This window comes from Miniopterus schreibersii (genome assembly GCF_964146895.1).
Source record: "Miniopterus schreibersii genome assembly, chromosome: 11".
Classification (NCBI taxonomy): Eukaryota; Metazoa; Chordata; class Mammalia; order Chiroptera; family Miniopteridae; genus Miniopterus; species Miniopterus schreibersii.
Genome location: NC_138111.1, coordinates 29,402,539 through 29,414,714, shown reverse-complemented (window position 1 = coordinate 29,414,714; position 12,176 = coordinate 29,402,539). Strand labels below are relative to the sequence as shown.

At 43.1% G+C, this 12,176-nt stretch overlaps 1 long non-coding RNA gene across 1 annotated transcript in view; it reads left to right on the top strand.

Annotated features, from left to right (window-relative positions):
- The window catches only part of LOC308563778, a 47,446-nt gene extending 44,268 nt beyond the window's left edge, over positions 1-3,178 (top strand). The window contains exon 3 of the long non-coding RNA XR_013999843.1: positions 511-3,178. This is a non-coding gene — a long non-coding RNA (uncharacterized lncRNA). The remainder of the gene's footprint in view (positions 1-510) is intronic.
- Positions 3,179-12,176: the final 8,998 nt, after the last annotated feature.

Sequence of the window (12,176 nt, the reverse complement as noted above, 5' to 3'; positions counted from 1 at the left end):
GCAGATCTGAGCTAGCTGGCCCAGCAATCCTAACCAGATGACGGAAAATGGTTTGTCAAAGGACGAGTTCTTTGAATTTTTAAGAGCCTTTGCATAATCTAATAAACAGACCTTTCAAGATAGAGTCCAGTGTGGGGCCAGCAGGACTATCTGCCATTATTTCCATATCATTCTGCCAATTCTTTCATTTCGGGTTATCCAGAGAAGAATCCAAAATATAACATTCCTTCGTTGTCCTCCCCCTACTTCTCTTGTTGGCAAGAATATAAAAGACTTTTTCCCCTTAAGCAAAACAGTAAATGACACAGTTGAAGAAAAAATGCCTTGTAAAACTGCATTGTGTCTTTAACTTTATTAAATAACCCCCCTCCCCAAAGAACATGATTTTAAGAAGTCTGTTAAGCTACTGTTGTTTTGTGGAAGTGTGGGCTGGTTTAGCTGTCTAGCTCCCTGAGTAAGTGGCCTCTTTGATTTGTTCTTATGTTGTTTGTTTTTACCTTTTGTCCACAGCAGGCAGTCACTCCTAGCCAGGAAGTCTCTAACAGCACTGAGACTCTTCAGAGGTTGATGCTTTTGGCCAAGATCGTGGAGGAGGAAGACACAGGGCTCCACCTGAGCGCGTCCCCTGGGCCTTCAGAAGCACCAGGGTGACTGAGGTTTCTGCTGTCTGGAGACTATGGTCCATAGGAGCGAAGGCACAGTTCGTCCGTTCTGGCAAATCCTTCCCTCTGACCCCCTGACCGTTACCTTCCCAGGTGTCCTCATTCTCTGCCAGGTCAAGCCTGCTAGGGGCAAAGCTCCTACTTCATGATTACCTTCTCTTCATTTTAAAACAAATGTCCTTTCCCTTATTGCAACTAGTTGAAAGCAGAAAAGTGATGTTATACTAAGACTAATTCACATGGAGTTGAGAAGGACTGATACCATTCTGGAGAATACCACTTCAAGGGGTTTGCTCAGACTTTAAGGATAGGCACGTTCTTTAAGCATTTCATTTTTTTGAGCATAACATGTTCTGTCCCTTCATGTCATACCTTAGATTTCAATTTTAGATTTAAAATATATCATTTAGAATGTATTATCACTATAATATTAAGGAAGAAATCTTTATTGATATCATTCTAACGACTGTGATAGATAAAGAAGATCTCTCCAAACTCCCAGATCCTACCATACTGGAAACTGATTACTCAGATTATTCTCTCAGTATTTCTATATCGAAACCAATACCACAGACTGAAAGCTCTCCTGAGATATCTTGGAAGAATGAATAGAGGTCCAGTGTTGGAGGGCATTTCTATAGAGTAAAATGAATGAGTACATCATTAATTCCCACATACACATTCTCTTCTCTGGTTGTGGAAAGTTTGTCAAAAGTTTCTACCATTTGATCTTTTATCTGCAAAATGTATATGGAAGTAGTATAATGAGGCAGCTAAGAGGTTGGCAGAGGACTCTTATGGCTCATGAAGGTACAGAACTGTAGAAGGCCGAAGTCAAGGTAGGGGTAAAGTGAACCCCTGAAAACTCAAAGTCAATAGACTAGATATCATGGATTAGGGTTCAAAACCTCAGAGATTCAAATGGATTTCCTAGTGGAAAACTCATTTATCTTGACCTAAGTCAGGGAGTAAGGAGGAGGCAGCAGCCACCAAACAGGAAAAAAAATCAAAATATTTGAAGAGGGAAAGTCAGTGTGCTCCAGGTGCCTGTAGTGTAAACATTTCAGAAAAAACGCCCAGGAGTTTGATGGAGTTCATGCATGTGAGTGGAACTGTGCCCTTCTTCCACCTTTTCCGAAGGGCCAGCAAACCCAGGGCAGGTCACCATTCTGGTTGCGCTCTGCTGGGGAGGGAAAGAGGAAAGATAGAAGCTGGGGGAAGGAGCAATACCTCCAGGAATAATTTTCAAAAACCTTTTAGGATAATGGGATGGACGTCTTCAGTGGGGGCCAAAGATGGGGAACAAATGGCACTGAGAAGAAAGACTTATATTCTAAGTTTAGGGTAGAAAAAAAATTGAGTTGGAATTTCCAACCTTGTTTCCAACTATTTCCCCCAAAGGCCACTTCTGATGTCTATAGCTGTTGTGCAAATTCAAGTTTCCTGCAAAGTTATTGATGTCTGTGCTCTGTTATCCCCAAGATAAGTATTCCCTTTAGAGGAAGAAAGTAACCAATGGAAATCTTTTTAACTTTATTGGATAACGAATCTGCATTTATTCCTTCTGAAAGGATTGGCCTGAAGCGGTATTATTAGAAGGAACTCTATAAAAAGGAAATAGAGACTGAAACTTGATTTTCCCTTAATAATCTAGAAAGCTGATGGAACGTAAGTGTCCTGCAAATGTCCAGTGTCTTCCTAAGACTTATAAAATCATCCTCTCTCTCTCAGGCCATCTGGTGTTTGCATTAGACTTTCATGTGGTTTTTCACTCACAAGACCAAGTTTTCACCCACGCTCTTTCACTCCAGGAATTTCATCCCACCAATGCTTTGTCCAGAAGGGCCACTCTTTCCTTCACATATTTCTTGAAGCACTGTGATCTCCCTGAACAAGAAACGCTTTTGTATCCTTACCTTTTTTCTTCTATAGAATCTCTAGGTATGAGATCAACCATTGCGCAAAACCTTTGTATGTATTTTATTGGTTTATTTATTCATGGGTACTGGTTGCTGTTTTTATGAGTAGTCTAGATGTTCTCCGTAGACTTATCTTCTCACTGTGTCAATAACGCTCAGGTTCAGTTGTAATCTATTTAGAGGCAAAAGGTATATTCTTTAGCCAGTATAGTTTTCAAAATGGTTACATATAAATTTTTCCCGAGATGCAGAAAGAAAAAAAAAAGGAGCTTGTATATTCATATACATGTATTAAAATGTACCTATATATATATTTATACATACACGCAAATGTGTGTGTTTTGTGTGTGTGTGTGTGTGTGTATCATCTTTTGATTTTAAGTTTTGTATATATTTCAAAATATATTTAAGTGTTTTGTTCAGGAACTTTTGTAAGTGTAATTTGTTTATGTTCAAAACGCTTTTCTGCTAGGAGTGTATGATGACACTGTGGAGACATTATACCTTCATAAATAAGCTGTGGCTAAGGACCACGATGAAGCGATGGTGCTGACAATGATAATCACTCATTGACTGCTTTTTGGTGATTTAAAAATTGCTACCTAATTATAATATGGTCTTTGATATTGTTATTAATAAGTAAAAAACAATTTATAATAACTCCCCTTCAGCAATCTGTTTGAATCATTACGGATAAGTAAAGATAAAGAACAGAAGAGAATGGTTGACGATAGAGCGGACTGAAAACTAGGAGTCAGTGATATTTACATGGCAAATGGAAAAAGATCTGTCTTCCTTTCCAGTGACACAATCTCTCACTGCACGGTCAGATTTTCAGGGACCTGAGGCAACCTCACTGGTATTTCTATTGCACAGATCCACTGATGCTGTGGCACTAATAAGGCTGTGCTTAAATTGGTTGATGGTTGGGACTGGGCCCAACACCAAGGTTATGACTGTGCTAAGAAAAGGCTGGTTTGAGGCAAAATGTGTGGCTGATGTTAACCCCTTCCTGACCCAAACACCAGCACACGGACATTCCTCAACAGAAAGCCAGTGTGTCTCATGGGGTGGGAGTGGTCAATAGAAAGGGTGACATGACATCAAGGGGAGGCCAGGCTGCTTTTCCAGAGCCGGAGCAACATCACTAGGAAAGTGGCTTCCTTTACTTCTGAGCCCTCCTTCTACCAAAATGGCAGTGACCATGGTGGTGAGACTCGCGTGTCCTGCAGAGGTGGGTGTTCTCAACCACCAAACTCTCCTGCCTGGCTGAGGCCCCTCCCTCCCTGCCCTCGGTGTCTGCTGTGCTGCACTGGCCTGGCTCCAGGTCCTGAATTTAGCTGCAACAGAGGCAACACTCCCCCAGAAGGAGCCCTTTAGTCGATGGTTAAAAGTCTTGGTTTTCTCTCCATGAAGGCATGATAAACAAAGGGGGCTGACCTCTTGGTCATGTCAAGAAGGTTTAGAGGCCCCTGGGTAGAGAGGAAAGACAAACTCTTGGTAATCTGAATGGAGGGTTGGAGTCACTTTACAAGCACAGACTGAGGAGAAATAACATCAAAATGTTAATGATTTGGTGAAATTATAGGTGATTTTATTTTTTTCTTGTACCTTTTAAGTACAAATTCTCTATAATGAGCATGTATTTCTTTTAAATGAGAAAAATGTACAATGTTAAAATATGTACCAAAAGCCTGAATACAGTAAAGTAGTTTTACATAAATATATACACATGTACAGAAACCCTAAACAAATCAGGGTTGCCAGAAACCACAAAGGTAATTTTATTCGAATTCGAAATGTGAGCAGTTACTATCTCTTTTTCAGATATTCACAGAACAAGATAGCAGGACTGAACTGTGTTTGTGGATGAGAGAAGATAGCTTTGTTTCCTCTGTCAGTTGGTTTCTCTGTCTCTAAAATTATATTTCCAGAATATCTACTTCCTTATTTCTCCACAGTTGCAATCTCCTGTAATCATGGAAAAAAGTTTTTCCTGGAGCAGCAGCACGGAGATTAGCCAGTTTGGAGCCAACCTGAGCATTCCCAATTGCTGCTAACGATGTTCTTTGTAGGGACAATTTTCAGGACAGATTCCACTCTGCTCTGAGGCTTAAAACAGCTGGAAACTAGGGGACTTGAGTATTTAGATCTGACAGCATTTCCATCCACTGTTAAGTAGTAGTTAACACCTATTTAATTTTTTTAGCATTTTATATTTTTGTCCTTAACTAATCACTACAGTAAATAAAAGTTACAAATTACCGAAGTATAATTCAAAATACCTAATTCTAAAGAGTCAGTCGATTGCTTGGATAAACAAATGCCAAAGTTCAGGCGAGGGTCAGAAAAGTTGAGTGTTGTCTTTATTTTTGAAGAGTATTGTCTTTAATTTGCACACATTTGTCCTTCAACTGTCTGAATTCAACCCAAAAGGAAAAGTATTCCTCAAATTAAGTCCTCTTGCACCTTGGTGTTATATATTTATTTAACAAAACACGAGAACTCTATTTTGTTTATTTTTTTTTAGCATTAATCTATGCTTTATGTTCAACATTTAACAAACATAGTCTTTGTTATTGGCATTTTTGTCGTTCACTCATTCATTCATTCATTCATTCATTCATTCATTCATTCTAAATCCTCTGGATTACACCAGGGGCTAAAACAAACAAAAATCTCTGTCCACATGGAGCACAAATTCTAGTGGGTGGAGAATACACATAATAAATAAGCAAAATATATAGTATGTGAAGTCCTGTGGAAAACAGGGCAGGACAGGGAAGATCAAGGGAAGGTAGACTGGAAATTTAGATGTGCGGGGGTCTGGGTCAGTTCATTGAGAAGGTGACTTTTAGATAAAGAGTTATAAAAGGACAGTGGGGTAGTCAAGAGAGGGGAGTGACCCAAGCAGACAGAATAAATGGCGCAGGAGCCCTGAGGACAGCGTGGGAAAGGGAGAGGGTGCATGGTCCATGAACAGCAGCGCAGCTGTGAGTGGGGCTGAGGCTGCTGTGGAAGATTAGGCCACAGAGATAATAGGAAGGTGCGGATTATGTAGGGGCTCCTAGGCCACTGTGGAGTCTTGATTTTACTCTGAATTAGGAGCCACCGCAGGATTTTAAAAGGAGGACTGGCATGGCCTGACTTCGGGGGATCACCCTGGCCGAAATATTGACGCCAGGCCGAAGTGAGCGAGGGTGGCAGCAGACGGGCCACGCAGGAAGCACGGCAGCATTCTGATGTAGGTGCGGTCGGGGGTGGCAGAGAACGTGGTGGGAGGTGGCTAGACGGAACCTATGCGGAAAATTGCTGATGGATCAGAGGTGGGCACGAGAGGAAGAGCGGAGACAAAGATGAGATAGCCTAAGAAGTTTGGGGCTGAGCAACGGGAAGGGTAGAGCTGCCATCCTCTGAGTTTGTGTTTCTTTGTTTCTGGGACTCATTTCACTGGCCATTTGTATTCCCTTCGGTGGATTAACCGCTCATACCCCTTGACTGAAGAAACCAGCAGGGGAGGCCTAACAGTGAGGATGGGCCTTCGAGGGGTGAAGCATAGGGGACAGGTCCCAGAATAAGGAGGGAAGACGCCGCCGACTGCAGGACTGGGAGTGGCAACCCTTTGGTGCACAGGGTGATGCCCACCCAACTGAGCCACACTGGCCAGGGCAATTTTTGTATCTTGATAGGGTCATTTCTTGTAAATTTTGACACCTCTAAGGGTCCAAATTTAAAGGTCCTCACTTAATTTACACAAAATTCTTCATAATGCTATAGAAAAACAAACCTTTATTTTGAAATAGAGTTTTATGTTTAAAAATTGCACATGGTTTTTGGGAAATAAGTATACATGCTGGGAAGGGGATATTAAGAACTAAATTGTTTGAGAAAAAATTAAGGGAAATTGAGGGAAAAACTAAGTTATGAGTGTATTTCTGAAAAGCCTTGGGCTACTGGTAGCCCATCCTTCCACAATCCTTTCCCTTCTCCCTTCACCATGTGAGAACATCCTCCAAAAGGCGGGTATTTGTTACCAACCACGCCCATTTGTTCTTATTAGAAGAAACCATTTCCAAATTATTAGAGGGATTTCCACTCTAGTAAAATTCTCAGTGTTTACCAAGCCATTTAATGCTCTCTTGTGCTTCAGAGATCAATGTAATCCCCTAATTTATGTTTATTTTCTTCAGAAGGGATGAGCCTAGTTTTTAAAATGTGAAAAGTCTCCACAACAATTTCCTTGAAGTTCAAGGACATAAATAGTCTTTATCTTTTCATCTCCTCCTCTGTCTCTGTCTTTGTTTGAACATCGACCTAATTTTGTAAATCTGGACATTCCCATCTCACCCATTTTCTGTACCTCAAGGTGCCCCCAAGTATGAAGGGAACAGATGAGTTTGCTGTTTTTCTTCTGTGAACATGAACAATATCCTCTAAGTGTGTGGGACACATCAGCATACACTCTGCAGGCCTCTTGCCCTTACTGGCACGGGGTTTTGCATCCCATAGAGATTTAAAAAAATTATTTCAAATTCCCTGCAGACCAAAACACCCAGATTAAATGACAATATAATGACTGGGAGGCAGAAGAAAGGACAAGAAAAATATTGGGAAGGCCTCTAAATCTCTAGTTTCTAAGCCCAGATAGTTTCTTGAAAGGCACCTTTGGGTGGGAAGGCAAATAGGCTTTTTTATTTCTTTAGTTTCTTTCTAAGGCCTATTTGTGTGGCTGCTGCTGGATCCTCAGCTCCTCAGCACAGAAGGAGGCACCCAAGTTCCCAAGGCTTTGCAGGGAACAGAAGGGAGCCTGCCTCACGCTGCTAGGTTACTTGCATTAGCACCTGTGAGTCTGTTTTGCATTTCACTTCAACCTTTATTCACTGCTGATGACAGCAACGGAAAATGAATCCTGACAGCCTGTTGTGATTTTACAGTATCCAGCAGGAAAGCTCAGCTAATTGTGAGCATGTGATTTTCCAAGCACCACATTTCATATTTGGTCCATGGCTCTGATAAGCCTACTTATTCCGCAGCTGATCATCACCAAGGCGTTCATTGCTTTTCTCCCACGATTTGAGCAAGATGGAATTGGCTTTCTAAAAAAACGAAGTCCGCTAAACTGGGAAGTCAACGTTGTTTCTTCGGGAATGTCCCTGTGGAGGTGTTTTTCACTGAACTGCTCCAAGAAAAAAAGAAGCAGCCATTGGGATAGCAAATAAAGGCCCCTGTACAGGAAGGCGATTCCAGTGGTGTCTAGTTTCAGGCCAGAACACTAAGGTTATAATTCCAGGCCATCGATGACTCTCCCAGATGTCTTTGCTCAAGTTAATCACAGTGTGCCTGAAGGTTGAGTTTTCAGGTAATCCATCCCGGCGTGATTGTAAATCGAGAGCTCCTTCTAGCTGAAGGTTGGGAGTTTTAGCTCAGCTTGTCACTGGGGACAGTTAACGCAGGGCCCCCACCCTTTGTCTTTTTAGCAATCCCACTGAAGCTGACTAAATGGTCCTGCCATGAATGCTGAAGATAGCTCCAGGAGTTACATGTCAAGCAAGCACATGTCATTATAGGGTTTTGCGTCAGGAGGAGCACTTAGAATACAGCGAGGACTCAGTGAAACTTGGCCCTGCAGTGGGCCCTCCACCGGCTGAAGGTTTTCATTGTAAATGGCGAGGGGGTGATACCACCCTATGAGTCCTCAGCCAGGCCCACGGGGTGCCGAGGGCTCTGGCCAATGCTCTTGTTGCTGGGGAACAAAAATCACACCTTCCTGTTTCTCTTAGTTTTTTTTTCCCCCCTCCTACGGCTCCCTGTAATCTGAATTACTCTTGTCCAGCCTGAAGTTAATCTTTTCCCTGATTCACATTTAATTCCTATTGTGATTAAAAATCTGATTTTGAAGAAATAAACTATAATCCACACAAGTGTTCCTATCATCCCTGCCCCAAATGTTACATATATAAAATCTGGTAAAACATGTACAAAGGTTTTACACACACACCCCCTCCTGAGTGTTCATTATATACGTCATTATGTTTACTCCTCACTATCCCTGTGAGTCAGATACTCACATCATTTGTTTTTCATAAATGAGGAAATACTAAGGTTGACTAGAGCATTGTCCGGAGCCTTCTAAATTGCATGTGCGCAGCCAGACTTGAACCCCTGTCTGGCTGTCTTTAGAGAGCACGTGCTTCATCAAAACCTGCATGTGCGGGTTCTGTGGCAACGACCGGGCATTCTGATCTTCCCCATCGCCCGTTCTGACTTCTTCCCTTGGCACAGCAGCTGGGAGGCTCGGGCAGCGTGCGAGCCCGGGGGCGCCGGCCCGTCCTGGTGCTGCTTGGCCTCCGCTCCAACCTGTGCCCGCCTCTGGCATCGCCTGGTGCAGGGCAAAGCGGAGAGCTCACGGAGGAAAACAGACCCCGGCTTTTCTTTCATGCCTGCTGTCCCGGGGAGAGCTTTAGACGGGTGTGAAATAGACTCCAAACCTATGTTTTCTGAGGCCTCCGAACCAGGTCGGTCTCATCTCAGAAGGACACGGTGGTGGTGTCCGCAACACGAGAGGATATCAGAATGAAGGCGGTCAACTCGGGAAGCCTCCCAGACCACAGAAAGCAAATATGTTTTTCTTCTATTTTGCCCAAGAATATTTGCAACTATGGAACTTGAGCTGAACTTCAAAGTCAATTCTTAATCCCTCTTTATTATTTATTTTTCTTCTTGTTGTTTCTTTTCTTAGTCTGCAGCATTTTTTAAAATTGAATTCCTCTGTCCGTCCAATCACCTCCCTAGAACAGGAAGCATTTCTCCTCAACTTCCCTCTGTTGCTTCCTCGGCAACAATAAACCTTTGGAAGGAGGTTTAGTACTAATTACTTTGGAGAAATAATCCAGGCCGGATACCACTGCTCCTCTCGCCCCGGGATGGCCCGGCATCGTTCCTTGATTCGAGTACCCTGTGTCCCTGAGCCCTGACAGCCTCACAGGACAATAGATCAGTCTGGAGGGACAAAATGAAACTCTGTTTTTGTCGCTCACAGAGGATGACAGAAGCGACAGTAGCGTATAGTCAGAGAATTGCCCTTTGAAGAGGATATTCCAGGCATCGCTGTCTCACTCGGTTCGTCTCTGAGTCTCCTGAGTTCCTTTCTTGTGTCGGAGGGCACGCTCACGAGGAATCACGGACGGCGTGGGGATCCAGCAAGCCACACCTCAGGTGAAGGAATCCCTTTCTCAGTCTCCGTTCTTCCTTTGCTTAAGTACCTCCTATTAGAGAAAAGAAAAGTTGAAAAAAATGTGCTAAAGAGAATTTGTTTTCCATTAAGAAGCAGGAAATTTCTCTGAACTAGAAACGTACTTCCCCCAAATAGTTATTCCTGATTCAGGGTCTCTTTGCTGCTCTTAGAGTCAGAAATCAGGAGCACTACGACTGAATATTTTCTTGATTAGATAATTTGGATGCAGGTCAATGGGGAAGAAATCTCATATTCTTTGCACAAAATTACAGACAGCCCAGCTGGCTCCTGCCTGACTCTGGGGTTCTCTCCGCAAGAGTCACACGTGAATGGAGAATAAGGAACTGTTGGCTTAGGGAGCTATATGTTAATAAGGGAAGGGAGCAAAGGAAATCAGACATTAAGAGGCCATATCTACTAGGGAGATGCAGCGTTCACAGGCACCCCAGGGGATCCAAGCAGTTCCCCACTAAGGGGATTAACACCCCTCCCTACCCCATGTAGGGAGAAAGGACCAGCTCTCCAGTATCCCCAGGGTATAACCAGTTCATTTGTCCAGACTAGGGGGGCAGGAACGAAAGCAGAGAAATTCCTCAGCTGGGCTCGCTCCAGTAAAATCCAAGATGACTAAGGGAGAGGGGCGTCTACTATGAGGCTTGTGTGGTGAGAGCCAAGATGAACCACAGAGACCCCTCAGGGTAGCCTGGGGAAAGGGTTGAGTTGGACAGGGGACACAGAACCCCGGGAGATGTAGGAAATGGACTGGCTAAGGGCAGGATCCGACGGCAAGCCTGTGGAAGATTGGGAAGCTGACTGGTTGGCTTGAAAAAGCGCTTGGTCCTTCCCAAGCCCCAGGTAATATAACCCGAGTAACAAAGCGCCCTCTCTCTCACCCGCCAACATGCCTTCAGCCCATTCGCTTGGACATTTCTCTCCATGGTCATGGGGCTCTCGCAGCTGCCTGGGGCTCCAAATGTAGGCCTGGGCGCAGCACCAGCTGGAGCACAGCCGGGGACACAGATTAGGTTCACCGGAGGAGGGCAGGGGCAGAGACAATGGCACAAAATGTCTGGACACTGGCCCTATTTCTAGGCCTGGTGAAGACAAGACTGAACTTTTGCAGCGGCAGGATGGACAGAGATGAGACTTCGGGACCCTGAGGGCAGCCTTCTGTTTCCAGCCTGATACACCTTACCATGCCTCTGCCTCCCATGCATGGGTCCCTGGGAGGCTCTCCCTGCAGCTCCATGGAAGGGCCTCGTTTCCACCGCAACAGAGCTAACTGAATGGAAGAGCATCTCACATTTGCTGTTGAACAGGGTGTTTCATTCATCTCCTCCTCTTGGCTATTCACAAATTAATAGTTACCCCTTCTTAATAAAAACCCTCAAAGACCTAGAAATAGAAGGGGACTTCCTCCAGCTGATAAAGGCTATCTGTGAAAAACCTACAGCTAAACCACACTGAATGCCTTCTCCCTAAGATCAGGAACAAAACAAGGATGTCCACTCTTGCCATTTCTATTCAATATTGTACTGGAAGTTCTATCGGAGTTGTTAGGTAATAAGCAGAAATAAAAGACATCCAGACTGGAATAGAAGAAGTAAAACTATATTCTGAAATGACATAAGCTTGTATATAGGCAATACTAATGAACCCACTAAAAATTATTAGAACTAATAAATGAGTCCAGCAAAGTTGCGGGATGCAAGGCCAATGCACATACACAAAAAGTTGTATTCTATACACTAACAATGAACAATCCAAAAATGAAATTAAGAAAACAATTTCATTTATAATAGCATAAAAAAAATTAACTACCTATGAATAAATTTAACCAAGGAGGTGAAAGATTTGTACACTGAAAATTACAAACATTGAAATAAAGAACCTAAATAAATATAAAGACATTTCCTGTTCATGAATCAAAAGTTTTAATATTGTTAAAATAGTAATGTTCCCTAAATTCACCTACAGATTCATTGCAATATCTATCAAAATTCCAGCTGCCCCCCCCCTTTTTTTTCTTTTCAGAAATTAGCAAGCTGATTCTAAAATTTATATAAGAATTACCTGGAGTTAGCCAAACTAGAGGTTAAAGGCACAGTCCTCCAAAAGACTGTCCTCATTTCAGACACCAGCCACAAGTTCAGAGGTTCACACGACCATCCTCAGGTTTCATAATACACTAGAATGACTCACAAAACTCAGAATAGCAGTGGGTCACAGTTTTATTATAGCAAAAGGTTACAAATTCGAGCCAGCTAAAGGGAGAGGCACATTGGGTGAAGTCTGGGGAGGTTCCAAATGCACATCTTCTGCTTTCCTAGGGATGTGCCATACTCCTGACATCAAAGTTCA